Below are 26327 nucleotides of genomic sequence, written 5' to 3'. Positions count from 1 at the left end.
ATTATTATATTATTGTTGTATTTACTTTGTTTATAATTTTACTTTTAGTGATTAAACTTTTATTTTACAGAGAAACAAAATTGTTTACTTGTTTTCCTCCATACATCAAAATAATCTTATAAAACGACAATTCGCTTATCATAACAGTATGGAGAAGCTACAATTTAAATTTAATTTCCTACCTAAAAACGACGGAAAGTCCAATGTACTTTCTATAACGTCGATAACTACTCAAAGTAATAAAGAGTATTATATACCTGAAGAATTGCAAGATATTAGCAATGACACAGAAATAATGCAAACCGCTACATATAGTAAAGTGCGAAATAGCCTAAAGAAAAGATATCAGACCAGAAGGATCTGGATAAACATGACAGAGGAGTTGATGAAAATTTATGTAGACGAAAATGATAATCTACAATTTGGAGACCAATATCTTGAAGAACTTTTTCTTGAAGAACAGTGATCCAAAGGAGTGAGAATGCAGGTAATATACATGAAATTAAATATCAAAGCCTTAAGTATATCGCAGAAAAATTTATAATTGATAAATTTTCAACTAAGAATATGAACGCAAACTCATGGATTGACACATTTGAAAAAGAATGTACTCGTTTTTGCGTCGCAACTAATGAACAAATACTAGAAATTCTTAGATTATTTTTTGATAAGAGTTGCATCGACTGGTATTATTCGATGATTATGAAGCTAACACTTAACTCTGAATGGTCTATTTGGAAGGCAAAATTTTGTGAGACTTTTGCAAACAAAGGGTGGAATCCAGTCAATTTAGCTTTATCATATAGATATAGAGATGGTTCTTTACTAGATTATGCAATAAGAAAAGAAAAGCTTCTACTGGAAATGAGAACATCTATAGATGTAGGCACATTAATAGACCTGATAGCAGCAGGCTTACCAAATCATATATTGCATAAGATTGATAGAGAGATTTTAACAGATACGATAGATTTGTTCAATGTACTAAGAAAACACGAGCATATGGTACAAAAGAAAAGTAATATGATATGATGAATGGAAAGAAAATGTATAAGACTGCCTGGTGAGCTAATGACAATGAAGCAACTCGAAATACATGTAAGATTTGTGAAAATTTAAATAAAGGAGCTCGTTATCACTCAGAAGCTACATGTTGGTTCAAACCAAAAGATGGTAATAAGGTAAAAAGAAATTTAATAAGACATGTGAATAATTCCGAAATTGAGGCGGAGTTAAATGAAACTGAACAAAAAAACTAAAATTAAACGAAAATTTAAATAAAAGAGCTCGTTATCACTCAGAACCTACATGTTGGTTAAAACCAAAAGATGATAATAAGGAAAGAGAAATTTAATAAGACATGTTAATAATTCCGAAATTGAGCCGGAATTAAATGAAACTGAACACAAAAACTAATAGTGACACCATTAATAACTATAAAATTAACAATAATTGAGAAGTTACAAATAGATGGAATTTATGATTCAGGTTTTGATGTTTCTTTGATAAATTCAAAATTACTTAAAATGAAGAATAAAGGAAGGAATGTAAACGAGGCAAGCTTAATAACTATTAATGGTGTCCAAAAAAGCAACTGGTTTGACTAGATTAAGAATTAAGATTTTTGAAGTAGAAAAAGACGTGGATGTTTACGTCATTGATGAAAAGAATTTCAAACATGATTTTCTCATTGGTTTGGATATGATAAAAAAGTTTGGATTGATTCAAACTGAAAAGTTAACGATTATTCAAAAGAAATATAATTGTGAGAACAAGGATAATATGATAGAAAGTGGAGATGTCAGCATGAAAAGAGAAATATGTAACGATGGAATTACAGAATAAAAATAAACTTTAATGAACATGTCAAAGAAGATGATATTGAAATGAAAGTAGATCATTTAGAAGATGGTGAAAAATATAAAAAAATAAATTAATTGATGACTACAAGTCAGTTTTTGCTAAAGACAAGTATGACATAGGCACTGTAAATGGATATGAAGCTAGAATTGACTTAACATTAGAGAAATACTGCAGTAAGAGACCTTACAGATGCACGATGGAAGATAAGAAGGAGATAGAACAGCAGATAGCAAAATTACTTGATAATAAGCTAATAGAAGAATCCTACAGTCCATTTGCAGCGCCAGTTACATTAGCATATAAAAAAGAAGACAATAAGAAAACAAGATAATGTATCGATTTTAGAGACTTAAATAAAATTGTAGTACCACAAGCTCAACCTTTCCCGTTAATTGAAGATCTAGTAATAAAAACAAGAAATTGCAAATTTTTCACGACCTTAGATGTAAATTCAGCATTTTGGTCTATTCCTGTAAGAACAGAAGACAGAAAGAAAACAGGGTTTGTAAGTCAAGAAGGCCACTACCAGTGGACATGTCTTCCCTTTGGTTTAAAAACGTCTTCAGCAATATTTCAAAGAGTGTTGAGCAACATGTTAAGAAAATATAAACTCAACGAACTTACCGTTAATTACATTGATGATATCTTGATCTTCTCCGAGGATTTTGATAGCCATATTAATCACTTAAGACAGTTATTAGAAGCTATAAAAAAGGAAGGATTCAGGTTAAAATTTACGAAATGCACTTTTGCCTCAAATTCTGTTAAATATCTGGGACATATCATTCAAAATAATTCAGTGCAGCCTTTAAAAGATAATATTATTTCCGTACAAAACTTTCCTACTCCTAAAAATCAAAAAAACATTAGACAGTTTCTTGGTAAAATAAATTTCTACCATGATCCCAAGCCTTGCATAAATTGTTAAGGAAAGGCCAAAAATTTGTTTGGTCCAATGAATGCCAAAAATCTTTCGACGTTATAAAAAATCTATTATGCTCTAAGCCAATATTAGAGATTTATGACAGAAATTTACCTATACACATTTATACAGATGCATCCATAGAAGGAGTTGGTGCAGTCTTAAAACAGATACAGCCAGATGGACAAGAAAAAACTGTAGCATATTTTTCGAAGAAATCGACGGAAACGCAGAAGAAAAAGAAAGCTATTTATTTGGAATTGTTGGCGATAAAAGAGGCGGTGGTTTTTTGGCAATATTGGCTAATAGGAAGACCATTTACTGTTTTTTCGGACTACAAACCTTTGGGGAATATGAATTTAAAATCAAGAACGTACGAAGAATTAGGGGATTTTACCTATTACCTTTCACAGTACGAATTGAATATAGTTTATTCTCCTGGAAAAATAATTTAGAGGCAGACTGTTTAAGTAGAAATCCAGTGTTGAATTCAGATGAAAACACTGATGAACTACTAAGAGTTGTCAATCTTATAAACATTGAAGACATATTGAAAGATCAAGAAATTAATAAGGAAGTACAAGAACAAAAACATAAGTTAATAAATAAACATAATGTGTACTTCAAAAGGGTTGGAAAAAGAGATAAAATAATTTTATCAAAATAATTAAGTTTAACATTTTTGAAAGATGTTCATGAAAATATGTGTCATATTGGAATCAACTAAATGCAAAAGATGATTGGTAAATTTTATTTTATAAGAAATTTATCAGATAATATTAAAAAGATTTGCAAAAGTTGTGCAACTTGCATAAAAAAATAAAACAAGAGGACATGAAAGATTTGGATCTATGTCTCATCTAGGACCAGCAACAAGACCTTTTGAGATTATGTCATTATGAAAAATTATTTAATACTTTTTAGTTCATATTATAAGGATGTTATTATTGTTTTTACCTTGGAAGTCGGTTTTAATTTTTTGTTAAAAATAATAATTTCCGACCGATATACGAACCTCGTTAGTATGGCGAAAATACTTAGAAAATTTTTGATGACAAAAATACAACCCCTATGACCACCCCTTTTTATAATACCAATCTATAGGGGGCGCCAAGGGAAGCAAAAAAGATTAGATAAACTTTTCTCAAAAATCAACCCCTGCCGAATGACAGGCCGAAATGTGACCCTTGTTAGTATGGCGAAAATACTTATATATTAAGTATTTTCGCCATACTAACGAGGTTCGTATATCGGCCTGTATCTGACCGGGGGTTGATTTTTGAGAAAAGTTTATCTGAGCTTTCTTACTCTCCTTGACGCTCCCTATCGATTGGTGTATTCAAAAGGGGTGGTTATAAGAGGTTGAATTTTTTCCAAATTTTTCTAAGTATTTTCTAACTACTACTACTAACGAGGGTCACATTTCGACCTGTCTTTCGACAGGGGTTGATTTTTGAGAAAAGTTTATCTGAGCTTTTTTGCTCCCCTTGGCGCCCCCTATCGATTGATATATTCAAAAAGGGTGGTTATAAGAGGTTAAATTTTTGACGAAAAATTTTTTAAGTCTTTTTTCTATAGTGCCCGTTTCCTTCAGTCCAACCCAAATGTGTGCCTTATGTTCTGGAGTAAAGGTTGAATTTGTTACTTATGATCAATTTTGTGGTACTTGAACTTGGTTTTTTTGTATTAAAATCGCTTTGAAATGTACCAAATAAATAAGGACATAACGTGATGACTGATGATATTTTATGGTGTTGTGTGTATATTGTATCCATATACAACCATGTGAGTTGTGACATTGGTGACCCTGACATGGTAGTGATGATGATGACGATGATGATGAATGTAATTTCCATAGTGGCATATGCTTTCAGTTCTTAAACCAACTTCGAAAGCCGCAAACTTGTATTTATAAGGAATCTGGAGTTCTCTTAGCACCTTCGGAACCATGGTACATTATCTAATTGCAAAATCTTGCTTTTTGGTAGCATATGCTTAGGATTCATCTCATATAATCGAAATCACTATATATTTCCATATAAATTTTGAGGAGTTCCCTCGATATGGTGGAATAGTGGTGATGATGATGATGATTAATTAAATTTGCATAGTAGTATATGCTTTCAGTTCTTAAGACAACGCCGAAACCCCCAAATATGTATCTATAAGGAGTAAGGAGTTCTGTTCACCACCTTCGAACCATGGTGTATCCTCGTGCAAAATCTTACTTTTTGGTAACATACGCCTGAAATACTTCATATGGAACCAAAAAAACCATATGTTTCCATTTGAATTTTGAGGAGTTCCCTCGATTACTCATGGATCCCATCATCAGGTCACCACTTTTGTGAAAATGGAACCAAATTGGAGTGAAACGTAATATAACAAAACAAAAATTTTGCAAATCGGTTCACAGACGGCGGAGTAATCGTTGAACATACATAAAAAAAAAAAATCACAGCCGAACGTATAACCTCCTCGTTTTTGGAAGTCGGTTAATAAAACTCAAAGGTGACTGACTGACATGGTGATCTATCAACGCACAGCCCAAACCACTGGACGGATCGGGCTGAAATTTGGCACGCAAGTAGATGTTATGACGTAGGTACCCGCTAAGAAAGGATTTTGTTAAATTCCAACCCCAAGGGGTTAAAATAGGGGATAAAAGTTTGTATATTATAATAATACTTCTTAACGCGAGAGAAGTCGCGGGCAAAAGCTCGTATTATATAAAGTTAGAAAATATAATTCACATTATATCGGAGTGGATTGCACATCAGTTGTGACATTCATTCCTCTCGACCGATGAAGATTCTAAAATAATTGCTTCAGTGAGATTGCTGAGATTGCGTTGAATGCACCAGAGAATATACTAGCTATTTGACCGAGCTTTGCTCGGTATTCGATAAAACACGAATAAAATGACATTTTCTAAAAATGATTCCTAGCTAGATCGATTTATCGCCGATCGATATATATATATATATACCCGACCAGAAACATAAACTATTGCAAAACATTTTTATCAACTTAAGAAACATCCAGTCGCACGCGCACGAACACCGTTCCGAAGTCTGGCAACGCCACACTGCCGTCGGAGTCGGGGGTGTTAGGTTTTTTCATTACGGAATTTCTCGATTCGGTCGCCGCGCTCGAAGCCTGAGATAAAAGCTATGCAATAGCTTAATTATCCTTTTCTGTAGACCAAAAAGGCCGGCAAAACATTCACGCGCTTATTATACAACTGGACTCTATAAAAAGGTTCTATATTTAACCCTCTCGTGCTCGCGTTTACAGGTGGTTAAGGGTTGGACCTCATCTGGCAGCACGGAATCGCCTTTTTCCGTCGCCCTTTCTCTTTCTGTCGCTTAGAATTGCCATTTGCTAGACCGAGACAGAAAGCATAATGCGATAGCACGCGGCGGAATCCTCGGACAAAATGCAATGGTCGGCAGGGAGACTCCGGAACGCTGAAGCGTGCGATAGCATGCTAACGCATCCTTTCACCGCCGATCACTTGCTATCGCGATCGCCTTTTTTGTCTGTGCAATGCGACAGCGCGCGTTCTCATGCGGCAGCACACTGCAGCACGTGGTAGCACAGACGGAACAAATGCGATTCCGTGCTGCCAGATGAGGTCCAACCCTAACCCCACATTATAACGATACTTCAATATTTAATCAGAAATTTCGATTGTATACATATAACTATCGCGGTGCTATAGAATTGAGATAGAAGAATGAAGAAAGTTTGAAAATCAGGTTATAATAATATTTCTTTTTAATATATTGCTGCCTGTACATACTAATAACAGTTTCACCATACGTTGTGGATTTGACCTTGAAGATATTTCGACAATTTTCGTAATGAAATCATTTAGAACCACCGACATAATAATATAGTCAAAAGCACGATTCAGGAATTTTCCGCAACACATGACCCTGAAATATTATACTAGCTATTTGACCGAGCTTTGCTCGTTATTCGATAAAACACGAATAAAATGACATTTTCTAAAAATGATTCCTAGCTAGATCGATTTATCGCCCTCGAAACCCCCTATACCTATACTTACTAAATTTCATGAAAATCGATGGAGCCGATTCCGAGATTCCAATTATATATATACAAGAATTGCTCGTTTGAAGATATAAGATAAAATGACATTTTCTAAAAATGATTCTTAGCTATCTAGCTAAGAATCATTTTTAGAAAATCGATCACGATTTATCGCCCTCGAAACCCCCTATATACTAAATTTCATAAAAAATCGTTGGAGCCGATTCCGAGATTCCTATTAGGTATATATACAAGAATTGCTCGTTTAAAGATATAAGATAAGCTGATTTCACTTCAATATTTCACACGAATCACCCATCAATCGCCAAGCGGCAGCCGGCTACCGCATAACAATTGAAAATCTATTGTGTCTGCAATACCCACGATTAAGGTGTTTTAAGGGCGAATTCAAATTTTATATTCACACTAGCTGTTGCCCGCGACTTCGTCCGCGTGGACTTCAGTTTATAGTACTTTATAGCGCGCGATGTCAACAAAATTGGTGTCAAAAGCTTTTATAAAAAAACCCTGGTACCCCTTAAATCAATACAGCTGTGCAGTGTGCATACAATAAGTATTTCATTTTTTTATATTAAACTTTATATTTTATGCCAAATTTGAAAGCTTATTTAGCCCTCCGATTACACAACTTTACCCATAAACTATTTATCATTGATAGATTTAAGGTTACGTCACTGCACAGATAAATTACTGAGTTATTTAATACCGTAGAATAGATATAACAATCGAAAAAAATCGAAACTTAAATGTAAAATGATACCACGTCTTATAGGAAGACTTTTGAGCAAGCGTCAGCGCGATGTAGAAGACGCACGGCGCCATCTATTATGAATTGTTGGAACTAACTTAATTTGAACAAATTTACGCATTTTCACCCCCTTACAACCCTTTTTTCCAGTAAAAAAAGTAGCCTATGTCCTTTCTCAGGCTTTAGACTATCTGTATACAAAATTTCATTACCATCGGTTCGGTAGTTTTGGCGTTTAGCGTGAAAGCGAGACTGACAGACAGACAGACAGACAGAGATACTTTTGGCGTTTGGCGTGAAAGCGAGACTGACAGACAGACAGACAGACAAAGATACTTTCGCATTTATAATATTAGTATAGATTATGTGCACACTGCACAGCTGTTTTTGGGTATTTTGATTAATTAAGGGCCGCGCTACACCGGAATGGCAGCGGCGAGGCGAGCACTTTCAGCGCTGCCATTCCGGTGTAACGCGGCCCTAAGAGGGGTACCACTTACCAGGGTTTTAAAAAGTTTTTAAATTTGACACAAATTTTGTTGACACCGCGCGCTATAAACTAAAGACCACGCGGACGAAGTCGCGGGCAACAGCTAGTTAGTTAATATTAACGTGTATAACAATCGAAAGAATCGTAAAACCTACCTCAACATGGTACCACCTCTTATAGAAATACGCATGAGCAAGCAATAGCGCGATCTAGGGGACTCTTGGCGCCATCTGTTTTGAGTTTTTTGGAACTAAGTTAATTTAACCAAATTTACGCATTTTCACCCCCTTACAACCCCTTTTTCCAGTTAAAAAGTAGCCTATGTCCTTTCTCAAGCTTTAGACTATCTGTGTACAAAATTTCATTACAATCGGTTCAGTAGTTTTGGCGTGAAAGCGAGACAGACAGACAGACAGACAGAGATACTTTCGCATTTATAATATTAGTATAGATAATATTCTAACGTATTAAAAACTATAAACAAAAACATACTAACTAATAAGTATGATTAGTTCTATGTTACAATAAAGTAAAAAACAAAACGCCATCTGTTGAATCGTATTAGAACTAAAATGTTCATTCCATCGATATATTTCTGGATTTTTTATAATATTATACATAAAATATGTTTAAGATTTTTGAAATTTTATTTTAATACACATCCAAGACCCAGGAAAATTGAAAACTTTTTGTTCCGCCTGCGGGACTCGAACCCAGGACCCCCGGGATGAGCGCTGGCCACGCGCAATGCGAATTCATTTTCATCGAATTTTCATGGAAATAAGATATTTTCCCACATCAAAATATAGCCTATGTCCTTTCTCAGACTCTAGAATAACTGTATACAAAATTTCATTGCAATCGGTTCAGTAGTTTTGGCGTGAAAGCAAGACAGACAGACAGACAGACAGACAGACAGAGATACTTTCGCATTTATAATATTAGTATGGATTTAATTATTACCGAATTCCGGCAATAGCCCAGTCGCGTAAGACTGGAACCTGGAATAAATTATGATCAGATTTTTGAAGTGAAAACTTCTTTAGCGGTGTTGAGCACTTTTGTGGGATGGGTAAAAACTGTGAAACTCGCGTCAGATTCTCGTGCTGATCTATAAACCGTAAGGCGGTTGGAGAGTAGTGTTGTAACATCGAAATCGATTAATCAAACAAGCGATTGTTTTTTTTCGATTGTCCATATTTTTAATCGATTGTAAGGGTTTCGATTTATTAAAAAAAAAATGATTTTTTAAAAATAGATTTTCATAAAAAATGGGTTAAAAAAATTGTCAGGATTTCGATTAAGTAATTAAAAAAATCAATTTTTTAAAAACCGATTTTCATAAAAAATGGGTTAAAAAATGCACAACGTCAATAATCAAGTTTTCACTTCTGCCGGCACTCCCGGAGTGCAACCCGTCTTTTTTTATACAATGTTTAGGGGAAGTGTTATAAATAGATTAAATAATAATAAAAATAACATGTGGTCAAAAATAGGCTTGACCTTCAAACCAATATAGCAGCTAATGCACCAGTCAGATTTTGTCGAATTTTTGGATTTAAGCTGCTTATAACTCCCTAAACAGTAGTGTAAAAATATATCTGAGTATATTTAATTCGAGGTTACAATATAAGTGACTTTGATGTTAAAAAAATCTAATTTAGCTTTGTGGTGACTAAAATTGTTCGAGTTTCAAACAAAATGAAAGATAAAAAAATAGCACCGTGACGTCAGAGTTTCGGTATAATAGACAGAACGAACCAGTAGGCCGACTTATATTGCGTCAAGAAAGTGAAGAAATTAAAAAGTGGCAACATTGTAGTGTCATCCCTTTTTTCTTAAATTGATTTGAAAGGGATGACACTACGATGTAGCCACTTTTTAATTTCTTCACTTTCTTGACGCACTTTAGAAGAGTTATAATAATAATAATATCTATGGATGCTTCACACCACGTCAGTCTAGCCCCGTGCTAAGTACCTGAAGGACTTATGTTACAGGTACCAGACAACAAAAATATATTTAATACTTACTTTACATATATTTAAGATTTTTATTATATCATACAAATATTAATTAATATACATCCAGACCCGGGAACATTGAAAACCTTTTTTCGATTCGAACCTGCGACCCCCGGGTTTGAGCTGCCAGCTGCCACGCACTCAACCAATTGAGCCACAGATGTCGTCAAAGTTATAGAAAATACGTTAGACATAGAATGACATATCAGCCGGCGCGAGCTGTGACTCTGCGTTGTCCAGCCGTCTGTGCTCGTAGCATTCTCGTAGCATTCATACATACCCGCGCTGACTTGCTGTTTGTTTGAAGTCGGCCTACTGGTTAGTTCTGTCAGTACTATTATACAATGTGTCCCGACACCGGTGTCCGATCCTTTACTGTCATGATCTATGGCATATTTTATCGACAAATTGGCCCTCAAATTTTTTCACTCTCTCACGGTTGTAAAATGGCAGCCATTTTAGTTTTTCTCGGGCATTCACACTAATCACAATTACACAATTTTTTTCTTAAACTTTGGTTTTTCTAATATTTTGTAAATTTCTAATTGAAGTAAATAAATTATTTACTTCAATGCTCTAAGTCAGATAGTTTAAAATTTATAACGTTTTTCCTATGAAGTATAGGTAAGATTAGTATGAAGCCAGAGAATTTTTTTTTTCAAAAGTTAGAAAAAATAAATATTTGAAAGCCAATTTGTCACTAAAATATGCCATAAATCATGAGTTCGATTTTTTTTTTCCAGCTTTTGAAAAAAAAATCTCTGGCTTCATACTAATCTGACCTATACTTCATAGGAAAATCGTTATAACTTCTTAACTATCTGGCTTAGAGCATTGAAGTAATGAATTTATTTAAGATTTCAGAAACCTCCTCTATCTTTATAAAACAAAAAAGAACCAGTTTAATGTGCTAGATTTTTCACAAAAGGCCATTAATTAAAAATACACGATTTTTTTCTTAAGCTTTGGTTTTTCTATGTTTAATTCCACGAAATTTATAACATATTGCCTGTGTAAGCGTAGTCCACAAGTTTAGCTATCAAATGAGACCTTTTTTATCTTAATAGGATATTTACATGAGAAGTTATGGTCAGATTAGTGTGAAAGCCCGAGAAAAACTAAAATAGCTGCCATTTTACAACCGTGAGAGAGAAAAAAAAATTGAGGGCCAATTTGTCGATAAATTGAATTGTGGGCGTCATCTACAAGTATATCTATATATATAAAAATCAATTGCTGTTCGTTAGTCTCGCTAAAACTCGAGAACGGCTGAACGGATTTATCTTATCTTGGTCTTGAATTATTCGTGGAGGTCTAGGGAAGGTTTAAAAGGTGAGAAAAATTCAAATAATTGCCGGGAAAATCCTCAAAACAGCATTTTTCTATTTCCCATACAAACGTTTTCTAAATAAAATGGAGAGTCAATTTGTAATTTATTACCGCTGCATAAAGTTCAAATTCGCGTGCGCGTTGGAGGACCTAATATCGCGTTCTGAAACTCAACAAAAGTGAAAGTGAATCGCGAACGCGACAAAATTGCATAGTCTCAAAATACATAGTACATAAATAAACACAATTTTAGCTAACTTCAGTTGTTACTCTGTCCGATTATTTTTTTATTTTAGCTAACTTAAGTTGTTACTCTGTCCGATTATTTTTTTAATAAGACTATATAGAAATCGAAAGATAAATCTATATATATAAAAATCAATTGCTGTTCGTTAGTCTCGCTAAAACTCGAGAACGGCTGAACGGATTTATCTTATCTTGGCCAATTTTGATGAAATTTTTTGTGTGTGTTCGTGGAGATTCGAGAATGGTTTAGATTTACAGTTTGGTCTACTGGAAAATGTTTTTTCAATTAATTTCTTATTTATAAGGAGTTGTTGATTTTGGAATGTTTTACATTAGATCCGGCGGACGGCGCTATCATCGCATTCAATATTATTCTATTTCAATTTTAGTTTGTCCTGACAGATGGTGCTACGATTAATTTGAAAAAAATTTTGTTATTCAATTCATGTGCTGATTAAAATATTAAATAAATAACACATAGGCTACAATTTTAACCGACTTTCAAAATGGGGGAGGTGTTATGTTCGTTTTCTTATATTCAACGATTACTCCGCCGTTGGTTAACCGATTTTCAAAATTTTTCTTTTGGTATATAGGGTATCATCCCAATTTGGTATTATATTCAGAAAAGTGATGATCTGATGAAGGATCCATAAGTAATCGAGGGAACTCCTCAAAACTTATAGGGAAACATATGGTGACTTCGGTTTCGTGAGAAGTATTCTAAGCATATGCTACCAACAAGTAAGATTTTGCACCGAGATATACCTGGTATACTGTGGTTCGGAAGGTGCTGAGAGAATTCCTGATTCTTTATAGATACAAGTTTGGGAGTTTCGGCGTTGTTTTAAGAACAGAAAGCATATGCTACTATGCAAATTACATTCTTCATCATCATCATCATCATCATCATCACTACCATATCATGGTCTTTTAGATCGAGACTCGAGTTTGTCAAGCGATAATTAAAAAAAATCTATATCTACCTCATATTATAAACCTGAAGAGTATGTTTGCTTGAACGCGTCAATCTCAGAAACTACAGGTCCGATTTAAAAACTTATCTCAGTGTTAGATAGATCATTTATCGAGTAAGACTCATCATTTATCGAGAAGGTTATATTATATTATTACTCTAAGACTAATACGACAGAAGAAACTCAGGAAAATGTGGGAAAAACGGGGGAAATATTTTTTATGGGAAAATGTACCTACGGATTCTGTAAAATTTCTAATTTACGCGGGCGAAGCCGCGCGGGACATCTAGTTGGTGATATAATATTATAGTCACATGGACTAGTCTGAAACCAAGACATGATGTTTGAGAGCTCATAAAGCGAATACATAAAATTTTATATTTCTACGAGCTTTTGCCCGCGGCTTCGCTCGCGTTAAGAAGTATTATTGTATACAAACTTTTATCCCCTATTTGAACCCCTTGGAGTTGGAATTTATCAAAATCCTTTCTTAGCCGATGCCTACATCTACTTGCATGCGAAATTTCAGCCCGATCCGTCCAGTGGTTTAGGCTGTGCGTTGATAGATCACTATGTCAATCAGTCAGTCACCTTTGAGTTTTATATATACAGATATTATAGAGGTACTTATATTTATAATGTCCCATCCGATATGTTAATATAGGTCAGCGGTATAAACCGGGTATATACTTACTATTAATATTCTCAAGATATAATATATACCATTTAACCTTTTTTATGGTAAGAACAAATATTTTGCGACCCCATTTGTTAAAATTATCCTACATAAAATATAATATAAATATTTTTAATGTTACATTTTTTTCACTAATACAGAATATTAAAAAACACAAATCCACAGGTTGAAAAATACTGGTATATACTATATAGCTTTTACCTGGAGCTCCACCGCAAGTTTTTAGTCGTAACTCTAGTCATGCAATCTACGAAATCACCTTTCGAAATTACGAATAATAAAAACTAAAGAAGGGTAACTGAGTCAGAAATTGATTTCGCGAGTCTACAAAATGAGACCCGAATACATGTATTATTAATTATTATAGAAGTGACAATTAATTCAACGGCTTTATTTCGTTTTGAGTGTTGTTTCCTTAGCTTTTATTATTTTTAGTTTTACGGAATAAAAAAATGCGTTATTTGACAATCAAAATGACATTCCAAATATGATCAAAGTCCGTTTAGTTAGCCTTTATTCTAAAAGAGGACATAACAAGCCAAATATGTCAATGTAACAAAGATACCCTCTCAAGACACTTGAAACTTTGGCCTTAAAAGAAATTACAACTTTACATTTATTTCTTGAACGTTGTTGGAACTCGTAGACAGTAGAAAGACGCAGGAAGGTACCATAAAACATAATTATTATTATTAACACCTTCACTGCGGATCAGGTCGAAATCAGCCTGCCGCGGAAGATAATCACTCGGTGCGGAATGATTATCTCAGGTGTTTGTAAAGGTACGACAGAAACAAATATATATTTTGAGATTGTGTTCGAAATTATAGGTATTCCCTTTAAAAACATCACGGCCTGTCTTTATCGGCCTTCCACGCACTGACATGACGGTGTTAAAAATCAACTCGGTGCGGCAGTGGGCCTATTGCGGCCCGCCGCGCCGTCCAAGCAGGCGGTTGGCAACGTCCCGATACCACACCGAACGCTCGCCTCGCCAGTTAGTGTTGTGCAATCTATCGTAACTGAGGCATTTCGCGTTTTTAACCGACTTCAAAAAAAGGAGGTTATCAAATCGACCTGTATACAGTATGCATTATTTCCATTATTTTGGTATGGTATTTATCAGCATCTAAACAAATACGTCAAATTTCTAAAGTGTATGTATGTATGTTTTTATCTCCGGAACTACTAGTCCGATTAAAGAAATTCTTTTTTTGTTGTACTGAGTATTATTTAACTTAGGGAATACTGCAAGTTTCATCAAAATCGGTTCAGTTGTGTTTAAGACAGGGAATTTTGATTCTCTGGTCGAGAAAGGCCTGTCACGCACTGGCGGAAAAATCATTGGGGGCACACTTTGTCCCACCGCCGTACCATACGAAGGTTTAAGATGTCCTTTCCCGAGACTCAGAATATATCTTAAAAAGGTAATAGACAGACAGACAGACATACAAACACACTTTCGTATTAGTACGGATAGGTGCATTAAAGATCCGCAAAGATATTCGAGGGTATAGATAACTAGTGCTAACAGTATCTGATGGTACGTCAAATACTCAAGGAGTAATAATAAATAAATACTCAACGAGTATAATAGAAAAGATTCTTGGAGATACAATAAACGTATAGATAGTGCAATCCACGAAGACGCGCCCGACTATTTCTCCTAATCGTTTATACTTTCGTTTAAACTCTATATTTTTGCAACATAGACTGTACTACTCTTGCATATCGAACCGCTAACGGTTCGCGACTGATGCTGGGGTAAAACTCCGCGTACCCCGCGAACCCCTCACCCAAAAATTGGTGGGGCGCGTCTTCGTGGATTGCACATCTATAGTCTCCAAGAATCTTTTCTATTATACTCGTTGAGTATTTATTTATTATTACTTTTTGAGTATTTGACGTACCGTCAGAGATATTTTCTTTGATAGCAGTTTGTGTCTTTGAAAATACCATTACTATATTATTATTGCTACCTCAATATGAACTTCTTCGTATTTTTTTTTAAAATATTGTATAACTTTTATCACGGGCTTTGAGGCCAGTGACCGAATCTATAAATTCCGTAACAAAAAGCGTCTGACATTCGTATAACGTCGTTGCAGTTCGCCAGACTCCAGCACGGTGTTTGTGTACGTATGCGACTAAACATATTATGCGAATTATAATTGCATAAGTTGACAAAAAATGTTATACAATAGTATAGCTATAGCGGCACTTTTTATTACCATCATCAGCGCTCGTCTCATCATGGGTACAATGCAAGAATCTTCACCCAAATCCACTGCTGTCAAACATAATCTTTTCTGGGTAAGAGTTTTGCGAGACCCGCCCACGTCGTTTCATATAATAATAATAATAATAATATCTACGGACGCTTTACACCACGCTTATAATGTATCTAATAATATTTTCATTCTGTTTTAGAAAAATCCCTCGATACGGGGTCTTTCATTTTTCCCGAATTGGACGCGACTCAATCAGGTTCACGCACGGATTTCTCATTGTGCCCTTTGAGGGCTTGTGGAAATATTCAGCCCACATCCCATGCCCGTTTCAGTGACGGTGGTCAGTTTCATCAAAATCAGGGCCGTTACTCGACAGCTTATAATGCCCGCAACTCCGTTGGGCCAAAAATCGTTTATCGCTCGGCAACCATACAATATTTTACCGGCATGTATGATAATATTATGTCCTTTCTCGGGACTCAAAGTTCACCCAGCAAAATCAGTTTAGCGGTTTAGTCGTGAAGAGGTAACAGACAGACAGATAGACATACGTCTTTCGCGTTTAAAAAAAAAAAATCGCGTTTATAATATAAGTATGCATCGAGCCTATGTATCCCGGTTTCGGTGAATTTGGCCGGTTTCATTGAAACCAGGCCGGTTACTCAGGAGCTTATAATTACCACTATGTTCGAAGCACACCAGAGCACTCTCTCTTCCTTTTGGAGAATATAGGATGAGAGAGAGCGAGAAAGTGACTATGAAGGGGGACTTATGACCGACGCCACTAGAGACCAGGCTCACAGTCAACCAAGGTTGTATTCTCCTGACTCCTTACCAAACTTCGAAACATTTTTCCAAGGTGGAAATGATACCTTCGAGTCAAAAGCCACGCTCTAAGCCAGTGGACCACAAATGCAAAGCTTATACTTATGAGCTCGATATAAAAACACCTTCGCGGTATTTCTAATTTGATCTTATTAACTATCATTTTTCTCTTAGACAAAGCTAGACTTAGTGTACAAATACTAAAAAACAAGAACGTACTAGAGATCGCCCAATGGTCGAAATTCTAGCTTACTTTCGACGACATTAGGACTACTACCTATATTTTGTAAAAAAAAATTGACTTTCTTTATCATAATATTTTCTTTCAACTCTTGTTCCGGGACTCATCTTAGCTCAGACTGGCCGTGTAACTATTGTCTAATAGTATCTTAGATTCAATAAAAAAAAACTATAATCCATTTTCAATTTGTCAACTTGTTGTCAACAGACGTCAACCATAAATAAAAGAGTTTAATTCGTACGTATAGGCTTGTCACTCACAAAACTGTCATCTTTCCTAGTGTGTGTGTTGTAACTTGTAGTATGTGTAATGTTGTATTTGTTTAAAAAATCCATACTAATATTATAAATGCGAAAGTCTGTCTGTCTGTTATCGCTTCACGCTCAAGCCGCTGAACCGATTTTGCTGTTTGGTATGGAGATACTTTGAGTCCCGGAAAAGGACATAGGATAGTTTTTATTCCGGAAAAACTTCCCACGTCCGGTTTCGGTTCCCACGCGATAAATGAATTTTGGCGCAACGGAGTTGCGGACAATATCTGTTTTTTTATGAGTATATTATATTATTATTGATTACAGTGCAAGTTACTTTAGTTTTGCGGACAATTAAGACTAATACTTATAATAATAATTGTTATGACTATAATAACTACAATACAAATAGTCTTTAATTATTATTATCATAAATCACAATAATATCATAATATTAAGTATCTAGTATATATTTTTTTGTCTTTTAAGTTACTAATAGCTGTCCCAGCAAACGCGCGTATTATTTTATTGAAGTGACTAAATAAGTAAGGCACCATGGCAACCTCCATCGCTATCCCGTCGCATAAACAATCGCCGTCAGTTTCGAGTTGTAATAATTTACTATTATTTATTCAACGAAAATCAATATAAAAAGTAGCCAGTAGCCGATTCTCAGACCCACTGAATATGCTTAATTGCTTATGCATATAAAATTTGGTTAAAATCAGTAAAGCCGTTTCGGAGGAGTACGCGGCCTAACATTGTGACACGAGAATTTTATATATAAGATAGGAATAAGATAAGATAAGAAGAAGATTACAGAAACTTTTAATTATATTTTGGATAACAATTTTTAAGAAAAATATTCAGCGTTAAAATAGTTTTTCTTAAAATTGATAGGGCGTAAACGTTATGAAAAAGTGGATCCATTTAAAAAGATGTAGTGCCTGTTCTTGAACGAAATTTCAATCAGTTAAAAATACATCTTAATATTACTGAGCACGACTGCCAAAAAACAAATTATACCAATTACCTTATATAATTGTTGTAGACATGTGTTTTTCTGTGATGCAATGACGATGGCTTAAAAATTAACAACCGCACTCAGAGACATTAAATGTTAAACAAAAATTGCCACTTTGGACATTTAAAGTTTTAAACACACAAAGACTAGTGACGACGACAAGTAAATAGTCCAAAACAAAAAAGTTACCAAATTTTTGGGTCAACTTATTAAAATACATATTATAACATATTATAATATATAATATGAATAAAACATTATTCATACTATTCTATTTAAAATAGCTTAATTTTCTTCCCGAACAACAGGTGCAATGTCCACCATTTTCATAAGACTGGGTGCTCGCTGGCAGGGACTTAAACCCTTTTATAAAACAATGTGCTATGCGTCCCGCTCCGCCGCCTTTCGTAAAGATGTAAATACCAAGCAAAAAACTGCGCTACTCACTTAATGCTTATTTTAGGTTATTGGCGATGACACATAAAACACATTTCTGGAAAAAAATACGTTTCGACAATTTTGGCACTTAGAGCTTTTTTTCCGGTATTCATTTAATGTTGATTAAACTTCAATTTAATGACGAGTTTGACAGATAATATATGGGGCTACTGTCAAATCTTTATTTAATTACAGTTAAATGATTAACATTCGTCTCTGAGCGCGGTAAATCGGCAAAAAGGTGGTCAAACTGAGTGTGGCTTCTTTAGTACTTTTTAGGACATATCGATAAAAGATATTACTGGTGTGTCCTTTTTTTTAAATTACCATTTTCCTACTCTGAACTTTTAAAGAGTAACTGTGTCAAAAAATGTGTCCACGAGTCTACAAAATGTGACCCGAATACATGCATACTTCAGCATGTATTCGGTACACAGTTTGGTGTGAATAAAGAAGTTACAATTAATGTCAACGGCTTTATTTCTTAAATTTGAGTGTTAGTGTTTCGTTGCTATTGCCATATTTTAGGCAGTAAATTTAAAACGATTGAAGTATGGGAGTTACGTTTCCTTAGTTTTTATTATTCGTAGGGTACAACCGGTTTTCATCAAATATATTTTAAAGAAAAATCACACATCCTTTTATCAGCTATGGTACTTTAGACAGCAGGAACACCCACAGACACACACGCAGACAAATATTTTAAACATAATAAGATACCTTTCTTCTTAGATCGGGATCTAATCGGCCAAGTGCGAGTTGGACTCGCGCACGAAGGGTTCCGTACCATTTTAGAGCGAAATTAGGGAAAAATTTGTGTTTTTTGTATAGAAGCCCCCCTTAATTATTTATTTTATTTCAATTTTGTTAATAAATATTCAAGTAATTGAGGACTTTGGAAAAATGTCAAGTGTCCTATATAATATAGTCATTACGGATCGTAATCCGTAATCCGATCCGATCGAGCCAAAAAGGGTAAAACATCACGTTTGTTGTATGGGAAATAACTGCCCCCCTTAAATCTTTACTTTATATTGTTTTTAGTATTTATTATTAAAGCGGCACCAAATATCAGAAGTCTAGTTATAGCGGTTCTTGAGTTACAACCTGGAAACAGACAGACAGACAGGCAGACGGACAGACAACGAAGTCTCAGTAATAGGGTCCCGTTTTTACCCTTTGGGTACGGAACCCTGAAAATGTATCCAACACGTCGCAACGTTGCAAAGATGTCACATACGTTTAAGGTAATTGGTACAATTTGCTTAGCAGTTCATCACGGAAGTATGTGCTTACTGCTTACCATATTAACTTATAATAACTTACGATAACTATTATAAGTTTCTAAGCGCCGTCTTAAAGTTGTTTCAGGTTGATGAACTTATACTGGAAGTTTTATTTCTATACTTGAAATGGCGATGAGAAAAGTTGAGGACGGAAATAGCTTACGGCGAAGCGGGTAGATGATAAATCTCAAATGTCATATTAAATACACATACTTTGTCGTATTTCATGACGAGTTTCAAGATTTCCAGCTGTCGAGTTTACTTAGTTACTAACCAATTGCGACATTAAATGATATTTCCATTTATTCCATCTAACTTTCCGCATTAAAATACATAATATTGAAAAGATAAATATTTTTTCCCCGTCTTTTCTACGTTTTCTAATTCCTCGCTCCTATAATTAGTCTCATCGTAAGCTTTGCGTAAACGTTTTTGCGCTAGTTTCACGGAATTCATAATTATCTATTCAAACTAGTATTTCCTGAGATTTACTTGTCCTTTATACAAAAAAACTATATTTAAATATAATTATCACAGGGTGCAATTAAACCTTCCGGTCAGGTTTTGATATATTGATCCTTGTTAAAAATAAAAATACACGTATTTTTTATTTTATAATCACTCATTAAGTACTAAAATGTTGAGAAATAGCTTCCAAAAGTTATCCTAAATAAAAAAACACCAGAGTTAATGGACACGACGCGTCGCCCGCGCGTGACGTGCTCCCCCGCGTCACCCCCGCTCATACTCACCGGCGCGAAGTGCCCGTTCTGCAACGATTTTAAATGGGATAAAATATATCATCTAAAAATAGATAATACGCAATTTTTTTGTTAAGTGGACTCTACTAATGATACCTAAGCCCTGGAAAAAAATTAGCAGAAAGGTTTAATTGCACCCTGTATAGTGTTAGTATAGACAATAGATTATCCCATCAAAAACATCCTGTAAAAAAACTAAGTGCGAAGTCCAAGTCGATATATTTATTTAAAACGTAAAAGATTTTTAATATTGATATGATAATAACTTACGTAATAACTTGAGACAGAAGGTCCCCTAGGTAGGGACTGAATAAATTAACCGACTTGGTACCTATTGCATGGATCTCATAAATTTTTACGGTATAAAAACTGAGTTGCGAGACTTGGTTTTTTTACAGGATGTTTTTGATGGGATCTCACTTCTTTTAATAGAGTCCTACTTTTCTCCTTTTTGGTACCTTTCATAAATTGCAATTAATGTAACTTTGTAATCTTATACATGTATAAGGGATTACAAAGTTATTCACGAAGTTAGAGAAAGAAAAAGAAAACTTGACAGATATTATAAAATTTTTATTAGGTTTTCCCTTAATTAAGACCCTGAACACTAGCTAGATATCTCTCTACCGACGATAAACCGGAGATATTGATGGTACGGGTACAAATTATTATTCATAAACCGCAAACGTAACTTTGTAATCCTATACATTTATATGGGATTACAAAGTTATTTACGAAGTTAGTGTATCTAGAAAACTGGACAGAAATTTTGAAATATTTGAATTTTTCCTTGATTTAGACACTAAACACTAATTATATTCTAAATTTGAAGGTTCTATGTCTGCTAGAACTGCCTTAGACTTTTGGTGATCGGTCAGTCAGTCAGTCATAGGGCAAGTTATAGGGGGTCAAAAACAGCCTGAATTGGTTCGAGAAAAGGATAGTACGGCCGTGCCGCTTTTTTGCTCGACTTAGAAGGGGCACTGCCGTGCCCCCAGATAACGTACGGATGTTAAAATTTCTGTTGATTTTCTCAATCCATAGTAAGGACTCCTTCACAGCTATCTGAAACACCGTACGCCGTACGGGCTGGCAATAGGGGCGCCCGGAGCGGGAGCACGTCATAATATTAACTGTTTATTAGGACAATGGCTTCTTAGATTTAATTATTATATAACTGTTTATTATAACAAAATGAATGAAATAAAAAATAAGAGAGAGAGCGAAGCATTAGGATTTATGGTCCAGAAATGACACCGTGGACCCCTATACTTACATAATATAATGCAGACAACAGGTTTGGAAACACTGTGCTAGAACATCGTTCAGAGACGCGGAGTGGGTCGCTTGCGGACCGATTCTTTAACAGCTCAACTAATTTAAATGAAATTTGCTAAGGATATCCTTTTAGAGATGGGAAAAACTTACGGTAGCCACGTGATCAACGAATTTTTCAGCTATTCACGAGCGTCATCTACTTAGATAATGTTTTTTGTCGAACATCTACAGTAAGGATTCATTAATTTTGACTTTCGCTTTTTCTGTTACTAATACGACCGGCCAATAAGGCATGTAATTCAAAATGGAAATAAAAATAATGGCCGTACGAGTAAATAAACAGGGATTTTAAATTAATTAACAGCTAAGCTCGGAGTTACCGTGTTTTTATGCTACCCCATTTCGCAGCGAGGGTTTTTAAAAAAATCAAGGGGTGTGTTGATAAAAAATGGATAAAACAGCGAGGGCCCTTATTAATTCAACGTGTCTTTTCGCCACGCTAGTTTTATAACATTTATTTTTAGGCTACATAACTACCCGACCGGAATGCGGTGACAGAACTTTTAAAGACACGTCTATAGAGAAAGACCCTGGATATATTTTGCACCATATTATGAATTTATTTATAACCCCTGACCAAAAAAAGGGGAGTTATAAGTTTGAAGAGTATGTCTCGATAAACGGGTTGACTTTTGATGTAATATTTTGGTTCGAAAGCTGATAATATGATCAAAAGTGTTCATAGCCATAGTTCATTTGCATCAGCCCACCCAGTACTGGATAATTCGGGTTTATTTAAAGTAAGATTTTATGCACTAACTTCTGCTAAATAAGTTTAATTTAATATTATAATGCTAAGTATTCACATACGGTTTTGCTCGATCGAGCAATCACGTAGAGTAAAAGCCATGGCTCGAGCTTTCATCCACACTCGATAGTTTTACTCCAAATCGAAGGAAATTAGATATATTAAATTCCATTGAACCGGCTCGATGCGAGCCTTCGAGCTGGCTCGATGCGAGCCTTCAATCTGTGAGTTTTGCGGTCCACATGGTTTGCGCTCGATTTGGAGTAAAACTATCGTGTAAAACCGTATGTAAGTTCTTAGCATAATAGTTATTTACGTACGTTCTACACTATTTATTTTGCCTTAAATCCTCCGCAAAATCTGCAGGGAATTAATTTCAGGTGGCAATAGCGATTCTCTACTTTCATTACCATACTTGAACTTTGATCCTACAATTTTATGATATTAAAATTTAATACAAAGTCGCGCGATAAATTGGCCGATTCCTGTGACAACGCGAAGATGAGATGATCAATAACGTCAATTTTCTTCAATCTTTTTTTCGCCAAATTGTGTGTGGCTTATTCACCATATACCTGTTTTATTTTTCAATATAATTAATATTAGCGCGGTTGAAACTTTCGTCAACTTTTTTTCAAATTCATTTTAATAGCTTTTCAAGTGCTGTTTTTAAAATCGAAGGCAGGAAAACAATTTCGCTTCATTATTTTCGAGCCCGACATCGGCACTCTCAGGGGGCCAAAGCTATCTAGCGACGTAATGGCTTGCATAATTGTTTTATACTCGTAATATTTGCTTTCTATAAAATATCAATCTTATTTGAGATAAACATTTCAATAAATTAAAAATAAAAACAAGTTTTTAAGTGTGTTAATAACGAAAAAATCACAAACACATTTTATATAAACTTTGCTTCTTATCTGTTCAAAATTCTCCAATATAAATTCAATCCCTACAATATGCGTAAAACTTTGAAAGTTATAAGTTAAAAGTTGGAGAGAAGTTAAATATTCACGTTATCCTCGAGTACGTTTTACTACGTATTTTACTACGTATACTCTACGTTATTGACTCGCACTACGATGTGAAAGGCGAGCGTTTGATAGTCGTGTCCCGCTTTTGCTCTCGTGGAAAATTGTTTGGCAAATGGCTTGTGCATTTTGAAGATCTGGTTTTTCATAACAGATTCTGCAATTGACTGAAGTATTTCAAAGGAATGCTAAAATAATTGTGCTGTGAGATAACATTCTGAAAATTTGTCTCGTTCACACAGAGAAAAGATTTACGTTACGTACGTTATATTACACTAGTGTAACATTGAAGATTCGATTTTGAGCATTATGTAATACAATACTGCCTCCCTGACTGACGAGCATTCTTTCGACTTTGAGCATTCCATAGCTAGTTGTATCAAGATATTACACACTGTATAATACGAAGTGCCGTAGCATCGCGTAGCACCAATACGAAGTGCCGTAGCATCGCGTAGCACCAATACGAAGTGCTGTAGCATCGCGTAGCATCAATACAAAGTGCCGCAGCATCGCGTAGCACCAATATGAAGTGCCGTAGCATCGCGTAGCACCAATACGAAGTGCCGTAGCATCGCGTAGCACCAACACGAAGTGCCGTAGCATCGCGTAGCACCAATACGAAGTGCCGTAGCATCGCGTAGCACCAATACGAAGTGCCGTAGCATCGCGTAGCACCGATACGAAGTGCCGTAGCATCGCGTAATACCAATACGAAGTGCCGTAGCATCGCGTAGCACCAATACAAAGTGCCGCAGCATCGCGTAGCACCGATACGAAGTGCCGTAGAGAAGCGTAGCACCAATACGAAACGTCGTAGAGAAGCGTAGCACTTCGTAGCAAGGATTACGGGTTCGTAATAATATTTAGTTGTGCCAAATTGGGTAGATACTATCTACTAGATAGTAGATATATACGAATACATACGTAAAACCAAAATAAACTCATTTTTCCTGAACAACCCATCTAGAGATAAATAATCGTACTGCGGTATTTATGACGGAAAATATCCGTTTTTTATTTGAATATATTTCAAGAAATATTTATTTAACTTAGAATTTCGATTTAAGGTACATAAATTATAATCTTACCTGAAATATATTTAAATAATCGTCCGTATCAAAGTGCCGAAGAAAAACAAAATAAAATTCCATCAATCCTTAAATATAAGATTGCATTCGCTTTTGAACTTTTGAATACATTATTAGAGATTTAAATTTTAGATGCCGCCTTACAAGTTCAGTTTATGAGATTCGCGTGAAGTGAAAATAAAAGGCTCTTTTGCAAACTCAGCCCAAAATTCTTGAATTTTAATTGAAAAATGTTTGCATTTTTATTAATCACAACGTTGCTTTTAAAAGTAATGAACCAACCAATTAATATTGTTATTCTTATTAACAGTAGCCTGGCTAAAAATATCAGATAAATTGATGCATTGATGATAGGCCTACGTAACATCGTCGGGTTATGACATTGTGATCCGTAGTCTGGGCTTTACGTAATTCAACCAGATGACGAATGTCCACCATATTATGCTTTTTATACCCTTGTATTAAAACAATATATTATCTTTTATTATATTAAATTGTTAATATTAACTGCCACTATTCAGGAAAAACTTACCCTACGAGAGTAAGGCCTCAGCCTCGAATTTTGCGGGCAGTGGGGCGGGAGCGATCGCGGCGGCGCGGGCAACCGTCAAGTACGCCGCGCGCCGCTCACCGCGCTATCAAAGCCAGTTCCATATAAGGGAAAAGATGCGCTATATACACGCCATGGTTCGGAAAAATGGGTTACAGTCAAGTGAGAACATGAAGACCAGATACGACCGGAAATCGAATACAAGCGGCTTCGAAGAAGGGACACTGGTGTGGCTGCATAACCCGACTCGCCGGAAATGGAAATCTCCAAAGTTGCAGACCAAGTGGGGCGGCCCATACAAAGTGGTTACACGATTGAATGATGTGACTTACAGAATTCAAAAGCAACCAAGAGGGACCTTCAAAGTGGTACACCTAGACCATCTGGCGCGTTACCATGGCAGTAACAATGATGCTCGGGACGAGCATCTCTAAGAGGGGAGTAGTGTTACGGTACATGGTATACGGACACGTAGTGCCATCTAGCGACAAACCAGCAAAACTTACTGAGGGGACACAGGCAACATAAATCCCCTACTCAATACTAGATGGCGTTAGGTGCGCTAGTACATACTCGAATAGACTGTGCTCGAACTTTCTAGAAGTGTCTTGTTTACGTGTTCAGTTGTTTATGTTTATTGTGGTACATGCTCAAGCCTCCTAGAAAGTTCCGACACTTGTTTACTTGTTTACGTGTATCGGGAACTTTCTGGAATTCGTCTCGCCATATAAAAAGCCGCAGGTAGACGGCGCGGCAATTCAGTTCGATCTGAGCGATCTTCGAGGCGATTTTGGAGTGACAAATAGTGAGTGAACCAGTGAAACCTGCGACTTGTCTACGACCTAGGACAGTGATAGTGCTTAGTGATTGGACCTAGTGATTAGTGTTTGGACTTAGTGCTAAGTGTTGTGACCTAAGTGTTTAGTGCAGTGTTAATAAAATCTTCAAGAGAGTCACCAGGTCTTTCTCTCCAAATCCTCGAACCCTTGCACGTAACAATATCTAAACATTGGAACGCGCCACTCCGCCACCGCCGCCACCACCCCGCTGCCCGCTTATTTCGTGGCTGATGCTAGCTGTTTTTCTATACGTCGACCCAAACACGTGGTTTAGCCGCTACTCCACGAGATCACAAG

At 35.6% G+C, this 26327-nt stretch overlaps 1 long non-coding RNA gene across 2 annotated transcripts; it reads right to left on the bottom strand.

The window, feature by feature from the left end:
• Positions 1-6221: 6221 nt before the first annotated feature.
• LOC121739049 lies at positions 6222-24270 on the bottom strand. 2 transcript variants are annotated; one of them, XR_006037386.1, is made up of 3 exons: positions 24260-24270; positions 23815-23825; positions 6222-6430 (listed from the first exon to the last, which is right to left on the bottom strand). It is a non-coding gene; the product is annotated as an uncharacterized LOC121739049 (long non-coding RNA). The 2 variants fall into 2 exon arrangements; XR_006037387.1 differs by lacking the exon at positions 24260-24270 and adding an exon at positions 24012-24022.
• Positions 24271-26327: the final 2057 nt, after the last annotated feature.

This window comes from Aricia agestis, chromosome Z (genome assembly GCF_905147365.1).
Source record: "Aricia agestis chromosome Z, ilAriAges1.1, whole genome shotgun sequence".
Taxonomy (NCBI): domain Eukaryota; kingdom Metazoa; phylum Arthropoda; class Insecta; order Lepidoptera; family Lycaenidae; genus Aricia; species Aricia agestis.
Note: the sequence above shows the minus strand (reverse complement) of the source record. Positions and strands in the feature narration are given on the sequence as shown.